At 43.4% G+C, this 18,519-nt stretch overlaps 1 protein-coding gene across 4 annotated transcripts in view; it reads right to left on the bottom strand.

Moving 5' to 3' along the window:
* LYN (LYN proto-oncogene, Src family tyrosine kinase) overlaps positions 1-18,519 on the bottom strand; it is a 116,701-nt gene that overhangs the window by 75,268 nt on the left and 22,914 nt on the right. The window contains exon 1 of one of the 4 annotated variants that reach the window (XM_035011174.1): positions 7,137-7,170. The exons of 2 other annotated variants lie outside the window; for them this stretch is intronic. The gene's annotated coding sequence lies outside the window, so the exon portion shown is untranslated. Of the gene's footprint in view, positions 1-7,136; positions 7,171-18,519 lie in introns of those variants that run through there. One more of the 4 variants, XM_035011176.1, reaches the window with a different exon arrangement.

The following is an 18,519-nucleotide window of genomic DNA, read 5'->3' as shown; positions in this document are numbered from 1 at the left end:
AACAGAATAGAGAGACCAGAAATAGACCTACAGAAATATGGTCAACTGACCTTTGACAGAGGAGCATATACAATTCAATGGAGAAATGATAGTCTTTTCAACAAATGATGTTGAACAACTGAACGTCCGCGTGAAAAAGAAATTAACGTAGACCCAGATCTTACATCTTTTACAAAAATTAGCTCAAAATGAACTAACAGAACTAAATGTAAAATGCAAAAGCATCAGACTCCTAGAAGATAACACGGGAGAAAATCTAGATGACCCTGGGTTTGGTGATGACTTTTAGATACAACACCAAAAGCATAATCCATGAAAAAAAATTGGTAAGTTGGATTTTGTTAAAATTTAAAACTTCTGTTCTGTGAAAGACACTGAAGAAAATAAAAAGACAAACTAAAGACTGGGAGAAAATCGTTGCAAAACACAAATAAAGAACTGGTAGGCAAAAGATACAAAAACTCCTAAAAATCATTAACAAGTAAACAAAGAATCCAAGTTAAAAACGTGCTGAAGATCTGAATAGACAGCACTGAGGCAGATACACAGATGGTCAATAAGCATCTGAAAAGATGCTAAACACCGCATGTCATGAAGGAATTGCAAATTGAAACATAGTGCTATGTACCACCACACACCTATTCAAACGGCAAAATCCAAAACACTGACAACACCAGATGCTGTTGAAGATGTGGAGTGACAGGAGCTCTCATTCACTGCTGGGGGAATGTAAGATGATGGTACAACCATTTACAAAACTAAACTTTCTCTTAACGTAGGATTCGGTAATTGTACCTCTTTGGAATTGAAAACTTAAGTTTACGTAAGAACCTGCGCACAGATGTTTATAACAACTTTATTCATAACTGCCAAAACTTGCAAGCAACCAAGAAGTACTTCACTAGGGGAATGGATAAAGAAATGATGGTACGTCCATGCAGAAAATCTTCTTCATAAATTAAAAGAAATGGGCCATCAAACCACAAAAAGACATGGAGAAAAGGTAAACACATAATGCTGAATGAAAGAAGCCAATCTGAAAAGGCTACATACTGCACGATTGCAACTATATCACATTCTGGAAAAGGCAAAACAGCACCGTTTACTGGAAATGGTAAGAAGATCATTGCTTGCCAGGAGTTTAGGGGGAGGAAGGGGTAAATAGGTGGAGCACAGGGGATTTTTAGGGCAGTGAACTATTCCATACAATGCTGTAATGATGAATACATGTCATTATATATTGGTCAAAACCCACAGAATGTACAACACAAAGCGTGAACCCCCAAAAAACTGGACTTTCACTGATGATGATGTACCAATATTGGCTCATCAGATGTAACAAACGTACCACATGAATGCAATATGTTCATGATTTGGGGAAGCTGGGGGGTGGTGAGTGCTATATGGGAAACTCTCTGTACTTTCCAGTCAATAAACCACTCTGTAAGCCTAAAACTGCTTGAAAAAGGTAATTCTATTAATTTGTTAAGTTTATTGTGACAGAATGGGTACCATGTACTTTTGAGTCAGTATTTCAGAAAACAGATCCTCAATTTTGAAAAGATGATTGCCTTAAAATATTTCTGTTGAGAAAATTTGCACACATCCATATACTATGCTCCTTCCTAACACCCCAAATTTTTCAATTATCAAGGGCAGGCTGTTACCTGCCTTAATAATTATGGTGTAAAATACAATAGAATTTCATTAAATCTTCTCAGCTGAATTCCTAAACTTCTACAACATTAGCTTGGGAAAATTACTGGCAAAAGATGGGAGTCCCAGTAATGTTTAATAATAAAGCCCTGAATCCTAACAATATGCCTTTGGCCATTTATGATGAATGAAAGGTGAAACTGAGTTAGGCCTATAAAAATGGCAAGGCAAAGTACATCTGATAATGTGGCCCTGAGTTTACCCACATACATTTGCACAGTAAACAGGATTTTATCAGCAATTAGTAAACCTGAAGAACCACCAATGTCAACTGATAGTTCAGTAAAGCCAAACAAGTAAAAACAGGCTGGGTAGCAGGTACATAAATGATGTGGTCCATTTAAGGGGCTATTACAGAGCCACTAAAATTGAGGACAAGAAAGTGGTTGGATCTAGTGAGTAAAACTGGATGGGGGGGCATCAGGAAAGTGGGGTAGGAGTCTGCTGTTTTATGTTAAAGCTTTTTAGCTGTTTTGGTTTTCAAATTATGTGCAAGTATCACCTTGATGGTGATGAAGAATTTTTTTAAGGATGGCTAAAAGAACTATGTACCTAAATTTAAAAAAAATGTTTATAATGTAACTTTTTAAAAAAGCAAGATCAGTGTTATATACATTATGATTACATACGTAGAAAAAAGTTTGGAAAGAATATTAAAATCGAATTAAAATCAAAATAAAAACACTTTCATGCTTCTATGACTGGTCAGTATTTATTCTTCTCTTTCTCCATTAACAAAATGTACACAAAAAGCTACAGTGTTGGGGGGTGCCTAAGCAGCGGTCAGTTAAGTATCCGACTCCTGATTTCTGCTCAGGTCGTGATCTCAGGGTTGTGGGTTTGAGCCCCTCATCAGGCTCCGTGCTCAGTGGGGAGTCTGCTTAGGATTCTCTCTCTCCCTCTCCCTCTGCCCCTCTCCCACGCTCCCCCCATGTGCACTCTCTCTCTCTAAAATAAATAAACACCTTTTTTAAAACAGCTACAGTGGGGATGCCTGGGTGACTCAGTAGGTTAAGCATCTACCTTCGGCTCAGGTCATAACCCCAGGGTCCTGGGATCGAGTCCCACATCGGGTTCCTTGCTCAGCAGGGAGCCTGCTTCTCCCTCTCCCTCTGTTGCTCCCCTAGCTTGTGCACGTGCTCTCTCTCTCTCCCCAGCTTGTGCTCTCCTTCCCCCCACCCCCCAGCTTGTGCTCTATCTCTCTGACAAATAAAATCTTTAAAAGAAAAAAGCTACAGTGTTTTACTTTTATAAAAATATGGCTGTCATAGTTACCTCCACCCAGAGTGACCTCTGGGACTTTCTCATTATCTGGGAGACAAGCAAAACTCATATGATGTTCCGTCCTGCTGCAATGCCTTGATATCAGCCTGCCTCAGTCTCCTCAGACAGGAACGGACTGGTAATGGCACTCATCCCCATGGGGTTGTGGTGGACTCTCAATATTTTCAAGAGAGCTGAAGGCATGGGAAGCCTGTCTTCCCTATGGCCTGGCACCCATGTGAGCTTGTGGTCAATAAAGTATGATGGTTAAAAGCCAGGCAATGATTCTAACCCAGAAGACCAGAGGTCACAGGGCCACGATTTTATTCACAAAAGATGTGAGGAAGAAGAAGAACTGGAAACAATTCCTTGGACTAAGCTTGAAGACAAAGCAGCGACTTATCAAGTGTGGTGTATGATATCAAGAGTGGACTGGTGAGTCACTTTAAACTCACGCCAAGAGTCTACAAATGAAAAAGAGGAGATAAGGCCATGGCTGGGTCTAAAGTTACTTTCTTAATTAAAATGGGTATGGCCAAGAAGTGTCGTAAGGGTGAGGAAAAGAAAAAGAGACGGTAGAGAACAGGCCTGTACCGTAGTTCCCAAACTGTGTGCCAAGGTACCCAGGGTGCCATGGCAAACTCAAGGGGTGCCTGGGGATATTTCAAATTTTCAAGGGAAACATAATGACATCTGTTGGACACCATGAGAACTAAGAGCTCAAAGTAGCTCAGTTTCAACATTAGATCATACTGTATTCCTTTCAACAACTTCGTATTTGTGTGACATAGGGTTTTCTGTGGTTGCTGTGATAAAAAGGAAGTATCACATGGAACAGAAAGTAAGGGTGGTGGTGTCCAAATACATTTCCAAAAGCTGAGAGGCTGCACGACACAGGTATACATTTCTTAAATGGACACATATTTGTGTCCATTTAAGAAGAACATAAAAATAATATTTTTGCTTTCAGTGTGTGTGTACTATTTTTTCAAATAGTACTAAGTTGTTATAATAAATACATGTTACGTTGTTTAGACCTAACAAGCTAACCAATGGAACTCTTCTGCTCTAGGATGGCGACGTAAAAGTCACTGACACACTCAGGGTCCGTAATCTTTGAAACGTGAGCAGCAGCAGATAGCAGGTTAGGACAGAGCAGGTGGGTGCAGTCAGGGTGAGAGGCGAGGCAGAAAGGCAGCCGAGGGTGGGGCCACTGGCCAGGCGCACCCGGGGGGGAGAGGCAAGGTGTTCTGGCACCGGGAACCCACCACCTTTAACTTCATCTTGCCCACCCCGTTGTAAGGAGAAACCGCTGGTTCTCACTATGAATACACTAGAGGATGCCCCCAATTAATTCCAGAAATCTTCAAATCATGGAAACAGCATGACAGATACTCTGCTGAATTCCCATTTTTCTTAATGACATCTCCTTTTTCTCCGCATCCTACTCACCCAGGCTCACAACCTCTGTCATCTTTGTGACTCCATGTCACACTTTATGTAGTAGAAACAACTCCTCACCAAGCCCTGTCCCTTTTGCAATATAATTGTGCTTGGTTTCGAAGCTTAGGAAAAGGGGTGGACCAGAAAAATCGTGTATTCCGGTGGTTTTTCCTACACGAGTCTTCTTTCTCTATGAAACCCTACATGATGTTAATTACTAACATCATAGCAGTTTAGAGAAAACTCCTCTTGATTGTTGCAGTTGCCTCCGAGCTAGTCCCTACGGCAGCATCCGTCCTTCCCCTACTCTTTGCTCATCTTTGCGAATTACATTATCTCCATGTCACTCTATATTCAACGTTCTTCAGACCACCTTCGATCTTTTCACTGATTCAATGAGTTAATACATATACGCAGGGCTCAGTCTTACAATGGCGATGTCCTCTCATTCATCCCCACCCTGCCCACTTCCCTATTTCCATTTCTCTACAGCATTATTACAGGAATTCAGATTAGAAGACCTATTTTATCATCTGTCTGTCTCTCTTCTCAGGAGAGCAGGGATTTTTGTTAGTTCTGGACACGGCTGTACTGCCAGAGCAGAGAACAGTGCTGGGCACTTGGACGTGTTCTTTTTTTTTTTTTTTTAAGATTTTATTTATTTATTTGAGAGAGAGAGAATGAGAGACAGAGAGCATGAGAGGGAGGAGAGTCAGAGGGAGAAGCAGACTCCCTGCCGAGCAGGGAGCCCGATGCGGGACTCGATCCAGGGACTCCAGGATCATGACCTGAGCCGAAGGCAGTCGCTTAACCAACTGAGCCACCCAGGCGCCCGGACGTGTTCTATAAATGTTCATTTGTTGAATAGAGCGCCCCGTAGTACCAACGCTCAACAAATGTTAGATATGTGTTTATAGTTATTAGTGTTACACCATCACCTCTAATACTGCCATCAGCCTCACTGCCATTGCCAATAAGATAAAAGCTCCAATATTTAATTTGCCACTCAGCCCCTCACAGCCTGGCGACAGTCTACCTCACCAGCACCTGTTACTCCCAACAGAAGACTCCCTGATGGACACAGATATGTATTGACGTGACAGCATGAGCCCTCCTTGATTGGCATCTCGGCTCTTACCCATACAGGCAAATCCTGCATATCCTCCAACACCTAACTCACACCCAATCTTGCCTGATCCCCTCAGGTTACATTCTTCTCTCCCTCTGTGACCATTCAAAGAATTTGGGCTGAAAATCTCTCCATTATAAAAATAATTTTTCTGAAGTGAAGTGAAGCAAAGGGCTTTGGGATGAGGAAATCTGCATCCAATCTGGTTCCTTTGTTTATTAATGGCCATATAAACATCAGCAAGTTACTCAATTAAACTTCATTTTCACTTTACTCATCCATAAAATGTAAATAATATTCCTCCTTCAAGGGTTGCCGCAGGGATTAAACGAAATAGCATCTGTTAAATGCTTCTCCCAAAACAAGTGAACAATGTGTTACTTCCCGTTTTCCCTCCCTGTCCCCTAAAACAAGGAGGGCCAGATTACAGTGACATTATCATACTTAAGCGAAGAAAGGCTCCTGCAACCTTTGACACAAACAAAATTGTTAAATAAAAATTGTTAAGGGGGCGCCTGGGTAGCTCAGTCGTTAGGCATCTGCCTTCGGCTCAGGTCATGATCCTGGGGTCTTGGGATCGAGCCCCACATCAGGCTCCCTGCTCGGTCAGAAGCCTGCTTCTCCCGCTCCCATTCCCCCTGCTTGTGTTCCCTCTCTGGCTGTCTCTCTCTCAAAAAGTCAGGAGAATGGTTATCTGTTGCACAGGTAAATGCAGCAGTGTTGTTACTATTTTATTTCATAAATTGAAGGGTGGATTTAATTTGTCTTTATAACGTATGTATGTAATTTTATTCATTTGTAGATTAAAAATATTACATGCAAATTTAACATGTTAAACTTAGCCTTAATTCCACCAGAAGAAAAAAAAGAATAAATTAAAACAAGGGGCGCCTGGGTGGCTCAGTTGGTTAAGCATCTGCCTTCGGCTCAGGTCATGATCCCAGGGTCCTGGGATCGAGCCCCACATCGGGCTCCCTGCTCAGTGGGAAGCCTGCTTCTCCCGCTCCCATTCCCCCTGCTTGTGTTCCCTCTCTCGCTATGTCTCTGTCAAATAAATAAATAAAGTCTTTTTTAAAAAGTTGGCGAGGAGTCTTCCCGAGTGTGGATTCCGCTCACAGCTAAAGCCACTCCAACTTTCACAGCATCCCAGGTAACTTCTGGCGAACCCCCTCACCTCCACCTCAATTCCCACCTTCCGTTTGCTCTACTAAAATCGAAGGGGCCCGGACTCTAGACCTTTCCCCAACTTGCACGGGGCTCCCCTCAGTTAATCTGCTAAGTCGCTTTACGGGATTCGCAGCACACACTCCACATACTTGGCAGGAAAATGAGCTCTGTGTTTGCGGCTATTTCTTTTTCACTTGGCCTTGCCTTTTCTCGGATTTGGTCACCAAGTGAGCTAAAAAATGAAGAATCTGATTTTCCGGCTTCGAGATGTGTTTGACGGAAGGACAGAAGAGGCAGAGGAGCAAAGAGGGGGCACTCAGCACAGTCACTCGGGTCATTCATTCCCTCAGGAGCACACAGAATTAGAAAGCTGCCCCTCACCAGTTTCTTTGCCTTGAGAACCACGTTCCAAACCTACCTCGCAGCCAGTGTGTACTCAGTTACTTATCCAAGCTGGCGTGCTCTCTCTCCCCAGCCAGCCTCATGCTGAGCAGGAAAGGGACTCATGACAGGCAGATTAGAGTTTTCAAGCAGCCCCAGGAGGAGGAAGTTACTCGTTCCCACGGGCCTGGGTTTTTCTTTTTGTGGGTGTGTTTTCTCTTTCTGAAACCAGGAAGCTAAATTTGCCTAATGGTTAAACCCAAAAGGATTACAGATTCTTTCTTCAAGAACCCTCAGAGGCCTGTCGTCCATCCCTCTGTGTTAAAAGCAGTCCATTTCCAAATCACCCAGGCAGGGGAGAGGCTTTCTCTACACTCTTCAGTGAAGTCTCTTCTATTCCGTTATTTTTATGACAAGCACTATATCAACAGACCACTCATATTTATGTTCCCCACTCTCCTTACCAAACACTACACGATATCTCAATTTCCTAAAAAAACAAAATTCAAAACTTCATTTCCCCCCCCCTGCCCCCACCACTTCTTTCTCCTCTATGAACTAAACTACTTTTAGGTTCAGGCTCTCACTCACTCACATTCTTCACATTTCCGTTAATTAGCCCTGAACGCCCAGCATGTTCTGCTTTTCTTGCAATAATTGAGATCCTCTTTCTCGCCTAGCATTTTTACTAAAAATGTGTTCTCCCTTGGCAACAACGTATGCCAACATTCAGCCGTCATTGTGTCAGGGATGTCACTGTTGGCTGTTTTAACCTCCAGACAGGTGGAGGATCCTCACCGAAGCCCCAGCATGGTCCCACACGGGAACGTGGGAGAGAGAATCTGCTGTCTCAGCGTGCTGGCCATGGTCCCACACGGGAACGTGGGAGAGAGGCCACTCAGAATCTGCTGTCTCAGCGTGCTGGCCGCGTTTGCCCAAGAACTGTGGGCACAGGCTGAGCTCGAATCCCAAGCTACTGGTCCACCTTGGGACGTTATTTAACCCCTCAGTCTCCGTCGACTCACCTGGAAAATGAGGATACTGCCACTGTAGGTAAGGCCACTGTAAGGACTAAGGGAACTGGTACACCCAGAGCACCTAGCAAGCCCTCAGTGGGAGAGGGCTCTTGTCAATTTCACTCATGTGTGGTTATCTACAAATAAATGCCTTGCTATTCCTTAATAATCCTTTCTAGATTTCTCATCCTTAATTCTTTTAAGCATATTTTCAGCTGCACTGCTTATGGCAGCACACTCTGTCTTTGTTCTATCAATGCGTAAGGCCACGATTCTTAACCTCTGTGTGCCTTAAAACACAACGTGGGGGCTTTTAAAAATAAGTGCCCAGATCAGTTATGTCAGAATCTCTGGAGGTTAGGCCTGGGCATCAGTATCTGAAAATCTCCAGAAGCAAACGAGTAAATGGAAGATTGGTAGGTGATGGTATGTACAGTGAAGAAAAGACAAGGTCCCAGGGCGCCTGGGTGGCTCAGTTGGTTAAGCGACTGCCTTCGGCTCAGGTCATGATCCTGGAGTCCCGGGATCGAGTCCCGCATCGGGCTCCCTGCTCAGTGGAGAGCCTGCTTCTGCCTCTCTCTCTGCCTGTCTCTCTGCCCACTTGTGCTTTCTCTCTGTGTGTCAAATAAATAAATAAAATCTTTAAAAAAAAAAAAAAAAAAAGACAAGGTCCCAGGAGAGGGAGGTATGGGATAGTTGGTCAGTGAGGCCGGTATGAGCAGACCACGCTCAAGGTGAGGCCAGCCTTGCGGAGTCTCACGTCTGGGTCAGAGGCAGAGTGGCCAGGGAGCAGGGCTGAGGCAGCAGCAGGAGATCCACAAGCTGGGCTGTCCGGAGGCCACCCAGGTTCCTTCCCACCGCAGCTCTGCTTGCTCAGCATCTCCTTCAGTTCCGGGCAATTTTGGGCAATGCCTCAGCTTCCTTCCAATAATTCCCCATTTCTGCTTAAGCTAGCCAAAGGAGATCTCCATGGAAACCCAACAAACTTCTACTAAGACAAGAGCTTATTTAGTTTAAATCAGTCTTATTTATGTAATCGTCTTTGACAAACATGGAACTTCAAATCAAGATATTTGGAGGAATTCGTTAACGTCTCGACCACTGAGGATCCCAAATATATTCCTTAACTTTTCCTGGACCTACACCTTCTCGTCACTTGTAAAACACATGGGTCAAACAAAATATCCATCTCTTCCAGCTCAAGTTCTATGCATCCGTGCATCTGGGATCATTTTCATTTGTTGAACACATTATAAGAGAGACACTGGAGGCATAAATATTGTAAGACATGGCCATCTCCAAGGAGTTGAGTATGTCTTCCTATTAATGGAGGATAACTACCCAGTGTGTGCGTATTTAGGAAACTCTTTTCCTTTCCTTCTTTCTTTAGTTCACGTCACCAGCTCATTAGCACCAGCCTCTCCTTTCTCACTCCCGCAACTTCGCAAGTTTGACAAAATGTTATTATTAGTGTATCCAGCATATCAAAACTTCGAAAGAGCAGTTTCAAAACTCTCCCTGACCTCAACCATCACCCCAAATTAAACTTTTATTTTTAAATTTCCTCTGCTAATTTTTAAGACTTCTCTCTGATATCACACACACACACACACACACACACATGCCTGCACACACTCATGTATGCACACACACCGCCTGAGGCAGCATTTAATCATTCTGCACAGGCTCCGGAGCAGTGACTATTCCCACATTTCTAGGATAGAGCCAGATAGAGGTGGGTCTGTGCTCTTCTCTCGGGGGTGGGGCATTGGGAAATTCAGTACATGATGAGGGATTTATATCTTCCTTAACATCTGGTGCTCAGGAATCATCATCAAAGACAGGATACCCATCTAGAACAATTGTTCCAGGGTAAGAGTCTACATCATTGCCCTATGATGTAAATATAGGTCTCTGTTGCTCTGTGATTTACATTTTGACTACATCCTTCCAGAGTGGTATTATGTTTGGAAATTAGGCATAAATCTTTCAAAATCACCCAAAGTAATCTGACAAAGTCTAGAAGAAGTAGAAGATTTGGCCTTAGAAGCATTATTTTTATTTTTTATTTTTATTTTTATTTTTTTTTAAAGATTTTATTTATTTATTTGATGTGAAAGAGACAGCGAGAGAGGGAACACAAGCAGGGGGAGTGTGAGAGGGAGAAGCAGGCTTCCCGCTGAGCTGGGAGCCCGATGCGGGGCTCGATCCCAGGACCTTGAGATCATGACCTGAGCCGAAGGCAGTCACTTAACCAACTGAGCCACTCAGGCGCCCCTAGAAGCATTATTTTTAAATGAGGAAATACGACTGTTTAATAGTATACATTGGAAACACAACCTCATCAGTTGCAATTTACTGATATTAAAAGCACATTAATGTTTAACACGCCCAATATTTCTCTCCAATATTTTCCTTTTCTGCCTTCAAAAACCAAAATAAAATGTTCCTTTAAAACCAGTACTTCTTTAGCCAATGATCAACTTGATAGAAATTTTTTCTCAACATTTAACTAACAAATGGGACTATCACAGAAATAATTTACCATAAAGTAGAATTACCAAATTAATTTACCCAAAGTGTTATGTTCTCCTGAATCTAAAATACTGTTGATTTGTACATCATTATTTTATGTAACGTTAAAGAAAACAAAACAGGGGGCACCTGAGTTGCTCAGTTGGTTAAGCATCTGACTCTTGATTTCGGCTCAGGTCATGATATCAGGGTTGTGGGATCAAGCCCATGTCAGGCTCCACACTTCCTGTAGAGTCTGCTTGAAATTCTCTCTCCCCCTCTCCCTCTGCCCCTCCCCCTGCTTGCGTGTTCTTTCTCTCTCGAAATAAATAAAACCTTAAAAAAGAAAACAAAACAGAATGGCAACCCTTCAAATTATTAAGATGCCTTTAACTATGATTTCAAAGGTATTAAAATGTAAAAATATGCTTGCCTTAGAGCTTGTGAGATATAGTAAGTACATGCTTACTGAATATCCATTTATTTTAGAAATGATAATCCATGTTCTGTTTTACCCTTAAATGTCTTTTTTTTTTTTTTTGGTAGTGCTGCTTCATATTCTTTTTAAGTACAGAGAATTTAATTATTATTAAAGTAAATTTTAATAGAATTAAGCAAGAAGAAGCTCTCTTTTTTTCCCATTTAATGGTGAAATGAGTAGTATTTCAAAAGCCTGGTGCCTGGTTCATGCAGGGTAATTGTATTATCATCATCTCTAATCCATGCTGAACTTGTTTTCCCATCCAGACATTGCTGCTGACCATACCTGATAAAAGCTAACATCTATTTAACGCTTACTATGTACCTGGTACTGTGTCAAGCACTTTACATGGATTGTTTCATTCAATCCTTAGAACAATCCTTCAGATACTATTATTAATCCCATTTAACAGATGAGAAAGTTGCGGCTCAGAGAGGTAAAGAGACTTCCAAGATGACCGAAACAGTAAGCAACGGACCCAGAGTTGAGATGTGTGCTGTTAAGTAAGCACCATTTGCTCTCCAGGGCGTATTGCAAAAAACCCCCCAAGAGTCCAGACTTCAGACTACAGAAGCGAGGGCCACTGGGTGCCACTGTCCACCCCAGGATGACTGCACACTGTGAATGTGGTGTGACCTGGCCTCTAGATGCTGACAGGTAATGGTTTTTTTAGTGGCTGGAGTGAGCTGCAGGAGCAGAGAAACAGGACCCCAGGGGTGTGACTGGAAGAAATCTGCAGGAGCAAGAAGGAGTAATTACAGAAAACACCTGTGAAGTTGAGGGCAGAAATGGGCAGACACCACCATCTATTTGAGAAATGTTACCAGGCCCCACTTGATGCATTATAGAGGAACATAGAATCAAAATTTTTGAGCTGGAGAAGACTTTTTAAAGGTCAATCTAGACCAGCAAGCTCAGCACCTCCTGGGAACGGGTAAGAAATGCAAATGCTCAGGGCCAACCCCGACCTTCGGAATCAGACCCTGTGGGTGGAGCCACAATCTAGGTCTGCACAAACCCTCTGAGGGATTCTTATACCTGCTAATGTTCCAGAACCACTGGGTCACCTGGGTGGCTCAGTCGGTTAAGTGTCCCGACTCTTGATTTCGGCTCAGGTCATGATCTCAGGATCCTGAGATTGCCTAGAGCAGGTCCTGAGCTCTGAGCAGGGACCCTTAAAAATTCTCTCTCTCCCTCGATCTCTACCCCTCCCCCTGCTCCGGCCCCCCCCCCACTTGTGCGTGCAAGCACACACACACACTCTCTCTCTCAAATCTCCTAAATTATAATAAACATTTAAAGTTTCAGAACCCCTAACTAGTCCAAACTCCTTATCTGACAGACTGTGATGCTCAAGGTCCAGCAACCTAGACACGGCAAAGTGAACAAACAGAAAACCAGTTTTCAGGGACTTAGTCTAGAACCTCAAATACTTCAGTGTTTGGTTTGTGTTTCACAGAGGTACTGATTTTTAAAAAAACTGGATGCAATAAAATGTATTGAAACAAACTATAGTTAATATAATTAAACCTTGATATCAGAGGCTCGGTGGGGCTCTGGAATCACAGAGCGTTAAGTTCACAAAAGATTGGGCAAAGAACAGTAAGAGTTGCAGCACCCAGTTCTAGAATGCCAGAGACTAGACAGCCCCAACACAGCGTGATAGAAATTAAATAAGACACAGTTAGAAGAACAGCTGATAGATAGGGCTTTAAGACATAGTATGGCCTCAGCCATCAACCCGCGGTTAGTAGAAGTATCATAAAATATAATTTCTTCATCTAATTAACAAACCCATTAGTACTCTCCCAGTCTAATTGGACTTTATTAAATTATCTTAATTCAAAGCAGGTGAAACCTCAGGCATACAAACAGATGGCAAAGAGCCCATTTTCAAGTTTAGCTGGCCCTGGATCCTACTGGAAACAAATCCATTAGCATTGTTCACCTTTTCTGCGTTTGTTTGAAACTTGGCTTCACTGTTACAAACAAAGCGAATAGGGACGGGGGAGGGAGGGTAACAGAATAGCCACTTCCTGGATCCTTCTTATTTTACCAAGTAGGTCAATCTACTGGATTTTGTTCTGAAACAGCGTATCCTCATGTCTGAAAGGGGAGGCTGAGGCTGGCGGGAAAGAGGTACAAGGAACACAGCCACCATGGTGATTCTGTTGGCTGGATGGCCACCAAAGGACCTGGCAACAGAGGCCTCAGGGAAAGGTCCCAGAGCTCGGGCTGCTCCTGGGAGCGCATGCAGATGGCCGGAAGGGCAGCGGTGTCCCCAGGGCCCGGGGGGGGGGGGGGGCCGCTGAGGGGGCCTGATCCCCCCACGCAGTCAGTCCCTCCCTGAACTCCGAAGGATCTGAGCGCATCTCACATCAGGAAATCAGAACATTCTCACCTTTGCTTTTTCACTCGCGTCTTTAAGGAAACATTTGCACCCAAAACTATGCAGTCATCTCAGCGTGTTTCACGTTAAATACGTAAAATGCTTATGGAGGCAGCAGGGCTGCCTGGGAGGACACACGCAGGGTTCCCTCCTCCTCCTCCTCCGTGCCTGGGCACCTGCCCCCTCCCTGGAATACCACACTCTACCAGCAGGCTCCTTCTTGTTTCCAGTCACCCATCTCAAGCATCACGTCCTGCAGGAAACACTGTCCTCAACCTGCAGGCAGAAGCGCACCTCTGTCCTCCTAGCCCCCCCATCTCAGGCCCAGCCCTCGCTTCACTGTTCATTCCACCGAGTGTCCTCAGCACCCAGGATGCTGCCAAGCCCAGGAGAAACACTGATAAACTTGGCTGAATCCTATAACTAACGAAATTGTTTTGCATGCAATTACCTCTCCTCCAGCCTCTCCAAAGGCTCCTCCACCCATACCTCTGCCCTTGCTCGACTTCAACTACGGAAACCTTTAATCCTCTCACTCAAGCCAGTGTATTCCAGACCTGCAGTTCACAAGAATGACCGGGACGTTGGTTAAAAAGAGATTCTTGGGCCCTGCACTCAACAGACCCTTGAACTAGAATCTGTATGGGGGTTGAGGGCATCTGGAGCAAACAATACAGGTAATTCTTAACATTGAGTTGACTTGGGTGATACTTTGTCCCCTACTAAAATGTGAGATTCTTTGGAAAGAGAATGACATAGTAAATTTTATTAACTGTTTGTACTTTAATGTGAATTTTTGGTAAAATTCCTAAAAGATTTAAATAGAAGGGGTAGGAAAAAAAAGAGAGAGAGACAGAGAAAAGAATGGGTAGAGAAAAAAGAAGAAGTCATGGAATACATCCAATATTGATTTAAAACATTCTCTGGGGGCGCCTGGGTGGCTCAGTTGGTTAAGCGTCTGCCTTCAGCTCAAGTCATGATCCCAGGGTCCTGGGATTGAGCCCCACTTTGGGCTCCCTGCTCAGCGGGGAGTCTGCTTCTCTCCCTCCCTCTGGCTCCCTCTCAAATAAATAAATAAATAAATCTTAAAAAAAATAAAACATTCTCTGGATATGATGTCATTTTACATCCAAACCCTCCCTAATCAAAATGCTTATGTGGTAAAGTGGCGTTATACTATATAAGAATAAAGTCAAGGCAAATGAACTTTTTACAATGGCCACCTTAAAGGAAATTATAATATTTATAGTCCATTTTTTTAAAAAAGTTTTTTTTTATCAGGAAATTCAGTTTTGCAGCTGTGTTTATGAACTCTTGCTTTTTACTCAAAATGAAAGAATTTCTTATTTGAGCTAAAATTTCAGAAAATACCATGGTCGGGTCTGGTTGTAATGCTGGATTTTATAAATGTTGTAACTCTGACACTTTGAGCCTGATTTATCTTATCTGTCCTTCACCGCCCACATAACCTCTTCATTGCAAAAATCATTTTCCTTCATTATGCCTATCAAGGTATCCATAAAGGTACATTAGGAAAGAGGCACCCAGAAATCTGTTACACAATGAAATAGAAATAGTCTGTAGGCTCCTGTGAAGTGCACTGACTTTTCCCCTTTTGGGTTTCTTTTAGGAAGTGGCTTGTCCTAGTCAAGTTATGTTCTAAATTACTCCTCTCCTTCCATTTGAGCCGAATAACACTAGATGGGGAGAGGGAAGAGAGAAGCCTGGAAGGAAGAGATGGGGACGGATGGGGTCACATTACCCAGTCAGAATCAGGCTTCCGTGTCTCCACTTCCTGTTTGCTATACCCTTAAATAAGACATGTCCTCATTGCACACAGAGAGACACACGACCATTCCCCCCATCTCCACTGCGGTAAAGGGCGCCCTCGGCTCTTGAGGTTGGAAACCGAGAAGTCATCTTGATTCCTCTTTTTCTCACTCCCCAAATCCAACTCAGTGGCAGGGTCTTTCCATCGACAAGCACAAGCTCTCCCCAGTCTGACCCTCCTCAGCTCCAGGACCAGGGCCAGATGCATGGGTGCCCCAACAGCCAGATAAAATACAGGACACCTAGTGACACTGGAATTTCACAGATACAGTAATTCATTTTTGCACGGGACACACTTATACTAAAAAATGATTCATCGTTTACCTGACATTGAAGTTGAATCTGGCATCCTGTATTTTTATTTGCTCAAACAGCCAGCCCTGTCTGCCCCTGCATTCCCCACACAGCCAAATCTTTATCTATAGATTAAAACCCTCCCACAGCTTTCTTCAGAATTTAGAATAAAAACTAAGTTCTTTACCAAAGTCTTGAGGGCACTTGATCGGAGAAGGTGGGAGAGCTTGGAGAGGGCCCTCTGCTTGCCTCTCCAAACTCTCTCACCCCCGTCCTTCTTCTCTGCAGACACTCAAGCTCATCCCTACCTCAGGACCTTTGCACTTGCTGTCCCCGCTGTCTAAAATCCTCTTCCTCTTCTTGTCTTCCATATCATTCACAACACAACTCAAAAAGACCTACCCCCCGGCCAACCTAGCTCAATATGCCCTCTGTCACACTACCCAGTCTTACTTTCCTCAGAACCCCTTCATCCAGCCTGAAAGCATTTATCAATATATTGTCTTTTGTCCTGACTGGCAATGCATGGCACAGAGCAGAGCCCTGTGTCTTTTGTTCAATATCTCCAGAGCACCAAGAACTGAACCTGGCATTTAACAGTCTCTCTTTATGTATTTGCTGATGAATAAATGAATGAGTTTCCCATCTGTAAAATGAAATGTCCTTAAATTCCAAATGGTCTTCACTTTCACATGTTCAACTTCTATAGTAAAATGGTGACATTCCTAAACAACCTTTCCTGCACCAAATGCAGACTTTCTCCCATCAGCCAGCAAATACACCTTTTCACCGATTGCATGGTGGTGCTGCCCACCGCTCCAAGTTCAGAGTCATCAGGAGCAGTGTCTTACTCAGTACAAGGTGATAGTGGATGCAGTTACTGGAGTGTGTCATTATATTTTAAGCCTATAATTTAAAAAATTTAGTAGAAAGCCAAAAGCCCAAGTGTTGATATGAATGCTATAAAAAGAGAGATGCCATAAATCTAATTCAACAGTAACAAGATGAAAATCATAAGATAGGCTTAAAGCAAGGACCCTTTAACCTAAGCAAAGCACGTTTTTTGATCTAAGCTGATAGCCTTACTGTGAAGAAAATGCATAAAATTGGAGACCAAGGACAAAATGCTGAATCTATTTTGAAAATTATGTCTAAACGGGAAGACACAATTAGAAACAGTACAAATTGTTTAGCTGTCTGGGGATGGAAGCCCTTATCACATTTAACCCTATTTTTGGCTTTCAGGCTCAGAAGAGGAAGAAGGGGCTGCCCGTGGACCATCTGTGGCACAGCCCGAAAGCACCGTGGCCAGGTCCTTAAACAGTAGCCTATGGTAATCCTTCCCATGACTTTATACTCCTCCTGATCACTGGGAAATCATGGAGTTTCTGAAGAAGAAAAACCTGAAGTTTTAGTTTCAACTCTTCTGAGCTGCTAGGAGAATAAAATATTTTCAGTGGTCGCCCAGGCTCTTTTGTGTTGTTTAGATAGTTGATCTGGAGGCAGGACAGGAAACCACAGGGCACAGGAGAAAGGGAAATGCCTAAGTCATGGTGTTGGGTGTGGGAGTCCAGAAGCGGACTACAGCAAGAAGGAAGAAAAGAGATAAAACACACATGTTAAATAGAATCAAGTAGTTCCAGGAAGTCATACTAAATGTTCCCCATTTCGAAATTCTAAATTTTCACAGTTTCTTTAACCATTTTACAGAGGTAGTTGTGAAAAATACAGGCTCAGGCGCCTGGGTGGCTCAGTTGGTTAAGCGACTGCCTTCGGCTCAGGTCATGATCCTGAACTCCTGGGATCGAGTCCCGCATCGGGCTCCCTGCTCGGCAGGGAGTCTGCTTCTCCCTCTGACCCTCCTCCCTCTCATGCTCTCTGTCTCTCATTCTCTCTCTCTCAAATAAATAAATAAAATCTTTAAAAAAAAAAAAAAGGAAAAATACAGGCTCATATTTTCTTTAAGAAGAGCGTGGAGGGGTGCCTGGGTCGCTCAGTCAGTTAAGCGGCTGCCTTTGGCTCAGGTCGTGAGATCGAGGCTCCTGGGATCGAACCCCGCAGTGGGCTCCTTGCTCAGCAGGGAGCCTGCTTCTCCCTCTCCCACTGTCTGCCACTCCCCCTGCTTGTGCTCTCTCTCTCTCTCTCTCTCTCTCGCTCTGTGTCAAATAAATAAATAAAATCTTTAAAAAGAAGAAGAAGAAGAACATGGAAACGTAGCAAGCCAAAATCTGCCATTGGGATCATTTGGAGTTCAGCACATTTTCATGAAAACCTCACTTAAATGGAAGAGGATGAGCACGATACTCTCTGCCCTTGGGAATTCAGGGAACAGTGGGAGAAACAGGCAAATCAATGGTAGTGCCAATAAGACATGACAGGTACCACAGCAGATGTATGTTCGACACGCTTCGGGGCTACAGGCCAAAGAAGCGTCAGGGCTGGCTTCACCAATGCACCAGGTGAATACCTCAGTTAGAGCTTGAGTGGACCTTACCACATGATGTTACCTTTCGTTGGCCTCTCTGATTGAAACAAAATGTACATATCATGTTCTGGACATGGATGGTGGTGATGGCTCAGGATCAATGTGCTTAATGCCACAGTACACTTAAAAATGGTTACGATGGTAAATGTCATGTATATTTTACCACAATTGAAAAAGTCAAGAAAAATAAATTCTGATTACCCACCAAAACAAATATGTATATATAATGAAATGCACAGATCTTTTTTTTTTTAAAGATTTATTTATTTATTTGAGAGAGTGAGAATGAGAGAGAGAGAGAGAGAGAGTACATGAGAGGGCGGAGGGTTAGAAGGAGAAGCAGGCTCCTCGCCGAGCAGGGAGCCCGATGCGGGACTCGATCCAGGGACTCCAGGATCATGACCTGAGCTG

This window comes from Mirounga leonina, unplaced genomic scaffold (genome assembly GCF_011800145.1).
Source record: "Mirounga leonina isolate KUSES-001 unplaced genomic scaffold, KU_Mleo_1.0 Mir_165, whole genome shotgun sequence".
Taxonomy (NCBI): domain Eukaryota; kingdom Metazoa; phylum Chordata; class Mammalia; order Carnivora; family Phocidae; genus Mirounga; species Mirounga leonina.
Note: the sequence above shows the minus strand (reverse complement) of the source record. Positions and strands in the feature narration are given on the sequence as shown.